We start from the raw sequence: 4863 nt of genomic DNA on the forward strand, positions 1-4863 counted from the left end.
CGGGGGAAATATACTATCTACGTGGCGAAATAACCCGCAGAAGGCATTCGCAAAAATCGAGTATAAAGACCGTAACAACGCTGTTACGGTCTTTATACTCGATTTCCTCGAAAACTATCATCCATACGGTGAAAATGTATAGGACCTAAAATGTTTATCTCAGTGAGATCTAAAACTTTTATTTAAAACATTTATCATGATTTTCCGTATTTACTAAGATAAACGTAAAAAACCATAATTTTTATGGGTTTTTCATGGTTTTCACCATGAAAATCATGTAGTCGCCAATTTTCATTATGATATTCGTAATCAGCGCGTCAATATACCTAGGAATACTGCGTTTAAAAAAAATCGGAGGTGAGTACTTTTCGGAACTTTATCCCCGACATCTCCATACGTATACAATGCGTATATCGCGTATACCAAAGTAATACGCGCGAGCACATACTCATGACGAAAGCACATAGTGCAAGCGCGCGAACGCGTCGAGAAAAGTGGCGTTTGTTTCACGTTGATTTTTCGCTGAGATAGCCTGTGGTTTTCAGAAGCGGCGTGCGGCTCTTTGAAGTCGAACGCGCAACACAATGTATTGTAGTATGTTCGCGCCGCGCGTTTGACACCTCGACCTTCTTCCGAGAACGGCAGCGCGCTCCGCCGGAGAAAAAAAGCGCGACATGCGGTCTCGTCAGCGGGTCCTCAGAACTCTTTCGGGATCTTTGCTTGTGATATCTTCGCGTCTATGTGAAAGCCGTAGTGTCGTGAAGTAAACTGCATTCAGAAGTTTAAATTGTCCCATTCTCAATGAGAAATCGTGTGGTCGCTCGGTATTACATTGATTAATTTGGCAATGTGTCCAAAACTGTATCATTTTCCATTTTAATAAAGTTATATGGCAATTCAAAGTCAGAGGCCGAGTCTGACAAACCTAGATTATACTGTACCCAGATTGATTGTACGTCTCAAAAAATACCCAGATTATACTATACTCAGATTGATTGTACGTCTCAAAAAATACAATAGTACATGGAGAATTAATATATCGACAGAAAAAATATCTAAAAAATAAAAAAATATTTATTCGGTGGATGCTACTTCCATAGCAAAACAAGTTACGGTATATCACAATGAACTCACAATGTTCATCGTGGGTAGATTGTGATGTCATTGTAATTTTTTGTACTCTCTATGAGAATAACGACTAAGAATATATTTACTTAAAAATTTAAATTCTTTTATTTTTAAATAGAATAAATAAACTTTTTCTGAAGAGTTAAGAGATTTTAAGGAAATGTATATTTTCCTTATTTGAACAAAATCTTATATTAATACAAGTATTAATATTTATCGAATATACAGTTCAAATATGTTATTAGTACCCGCATTGAATATTTTTCTCTTCCTTAAGTATTTTTCCTCTCAGTGTACTCTTAAAAGTTTTTCCACCTTACGTTTTCTTATTGCACATTTTGTCTGTACACATTTATAAGGGTCCATGACGATCTACTACTTCGATGCAGCGGGATGATAAACGTAATTGTCCGACGACTCGCGACGCTTTCGTAACCCCGATGTGTATATCTCGCTTGGTTTGAACTGGGCCGTAATAAGTCCTCACATATGCCCGCGCAGTCGGAGCATATAACGAAAACGCAAATCGTTACGCCTTAAGTATCGAGCGGCCGAAGGAACAGCCGAAGGAGAGATAGAGAGGCGGCAAATTAGAGGCCGGCGAAAATTGATAGCGGGCCATCGCGCTGGCCCCCGAGGCGTGGCTCATGTCCGTCAAACGGATGCAACGTGTACGTTCGTGCGGCGAGCTATCACCTCCGGACACTCTCTCACTCTCTCTTTCTCGGCTTCAATTACAGACCGCGAGCTTGAGCAGGGCTTCGTAAGTCCAACAGCACCTCCTCTAAGTCGCGGACGCCTCTATCGTCAGCCTCTTTGGAATTTCACCTCACTCCGTCGCTTGCGCCATCATCTTTACGAAGATGATGATCGCCTGATGGTGATCGGACGTAATATTATCTTATCGCGGCAAAGACAAGACGTAGAACGACGAGCCGCAAGTCGACGTTCCTACGTATCCTACGAGTTAGAAGCCTATCTCACCACACCTCACGTGTCCTTCCCTTCCTATCTCACGGGAAAGCAGGAGTTCAGAAGAGGCTAGAAAGAAAAGAGAGAGAGAGAGAGAGAGAGAGAGAGAGAGAGAGAGAGAGACTCTCTGTATAATATATAACAAAACACGCAGGGCGTGGTAGCTTCGTTGAAATTCGGACACGCACCTCTGCGAGCAATTAACCGGGCTGTCTTCTTTCCAGCTTACCGTCCCTCGTGCCCCCTTCCTCTCTCTCTCTCTCTCTCTCTTTCTTTAACTCACTCACTTGCTCACACTCTCCTTCCCTCTCTTTCGCTTAATTAATTACGCCGCGGAATTGAAAACTGCGTCGCGTCCGCGCCTAGGGGAGAACGTGCGCGTGCAACTGCCGAGCAGATAACGAGAATCTACTTACTGAGGGAAGACGGGACCCATGGGCGTACCCCCGTGAGAGCCCCCGGGGGAAACGAGGAATTACAGAAGAGGACTCGGGGAGCGAGGGCTACCTGTTTAGAGGATGCACCTGCGCAACAACAATAATCATTGTCTCGAGACGTCGTCGATTAACACGCCAGATCACAAGGCGCTCCGAGCTGTTGCCCACCTCCAGCACTGAGTAGTACGAGCTTAATCTCTGACTGATTATGACAGGTGTGTATGTGTGTGTGTGTGTGTGTGTGTGTGTATGTGTGTGTGTCGCTATGAATTCGCGATCAAACGATGCCGGGAATCCCGAGACAGTCAACACGATCGCCGATCTCGCGTTCACGCCACGGAAGATCAAAGTCGACTTTATCGGCAGGAAGAAAAAGAGAGAAGGCTCATTTATGAAACATTTTACCCGAGAAAAACAAACAATCGTATTTTTAGCAGAATCTTTTTATATATACTGCAAATTCAAGTGTGTTATTTTGGCTGAATCTCCTTTTCTTTTTTTACAGTTTTAAATCATGTCATTTGATACGTTTAAACGCACTTGTAATTTATAAGTCTCAAATGTGTATTAAACGACGTGATTTAAAAGCGGAAGGAACGTGTAAAAAGAACTTCAGCCAAATTACACGCTCATGCGCTTAAAAATAGCACACGTGGGTATTCGCAGTATATGGCTTCAAAAGGATACTTCTGAAACCAAAAGGAAAACATTCTAAATACAATATTCTTAAAGTGAATTTCGTCTTTCATCTACAGTACAAGTCTTATTCTTAATAAAAATTTCTTCCAGTAAGAAAGCATTCTGCTTCATGTAAACATATTTTCCTCTTGATCCTAAAAAAAGTGAGAGAAAAAAGTTAGGATAATATCTAGTAAATTTTCTGTTAGTAGAGTTTACTTTATCAGAAGAATACTCTTATAGCATCTCGCAACTGGGGAGTCCTTTTTGTGTCATATAATATTTTCCTTTTGGTTTTAGAAGAATCCTCTTCAGCCCATATGTATAAGAAGATTTTACTAAGAATAAGGTTATATTTTGTTGGGTGCTGAATTACATTTTTGTTTGTTGTCCATTGGGTATTCCTTTAAATTTTGTTATAACAATGATAGATTTTCTGATAAAAGTGACTCATGATGGGCAAAAAAGATCGCTCAAGAAACAATAATAACAAATATCCCTTTTTCAGTGAGTTCCGGAAAATCCGGCGCATAAGATGAAGAAATACTATAAACACGTAATAAAATTTGCGTAACTAGAGACCACGTTTCTCAAAGTGCGCGTCGCACTTGCCGTGGGAAAAAGTTCCCGGAGCATGTGTTATCGCGAAGGAACGCGACCAACAGACGCGCGATTAGATCGCGGAGAGGTATCGCGATTAAGATCACTAACTATCTTTCGCTGCGCCGGAACGCATGTCCAATCATCTTAATGATCCACAAGTAGATTAGCCGAAGGTTTCCAATTTTTTATATCGTTCACGGATCAACTATTTTGTCGGAATTACTCGATGACAATCAATTCTTCAAGCTCGTATCTGTTATAAGAGAAAGGAATTCTCAGGTCGCGAAGTTCAGAATCGAAATTTTTCAAGTTTTTAAGTTCAAGTCTTTATATCATAAATTATTTATTATTTTTTATTTACATACATTATGTCTCTTTTTATATGCACATGTTATGCACATGTTATCTTTTATATGCATATGTTATCTTCAGTGCAACATTAGGCCTACTTGCAGCGATCGTTTATTAAAACGTCGGCGTTTAATCGGAGAGAATTGATCGAATCGGCCCGCGGCTATACGCGCCGAAGAAACTGTCTCTCCACGTCCTCGCGCGTCTCACAACGGCACCACGGATATACTTCTTCCCCCACCTCCCCCCCCACCCCGTGGATGAGCTCGTTGCGGTACCCCCTTATTACGGCCGCCGGTTGATACGAAAAAAACAGGAACGCCGAAGCGAGCGTGAAGGAGCGAACGTGTGGCCCGAGTAATTAGCGTCGGGAGATGCTCGCGTCGGTGAGATCGACAAGAGAGCGAATTCACACCGAGGGCCGCTCCCGGCTTCTAATAAGGAGCATCGCGCGCGGCCGATCGCGCTCCTTAATTACACCGCGCGTCTACGAGCGCGGGCCGATTGCGGGCCACCCTAATGCCCCGGCCATTATGCGATTAGATTGCACTTTGATCCCGCCGCGGCTACACACTTCGTCGGCGCCGTCGTCGCCGCCGCCCGCGGTGATCCACCGGCGCGACGAGAAGAGTCTCTCTCTCTCTCTCTCTCTCTCTCTCTCTCTCTCTCTCTCTCCCTCTCTTTCTCATTCTAT

Source organism: Odontomachus brunneus, unplaced genomic scaffold (assembly GCF_010583005.1).
Source record: "Odontomachus brunneus isolate Ranch 3 - 2012 unplaced genomic scaffold, Obru_v1 Obru_scaffold_066, whole genome shotgun sequence".
Classification (NCBI taxonomy): domain Eukaryota; kingdom Metazoa; phylum Arthropoda; class Insecta; order Hymenoptera; family Formicidae; genus Odontomachus; species Odontomachus brunneus.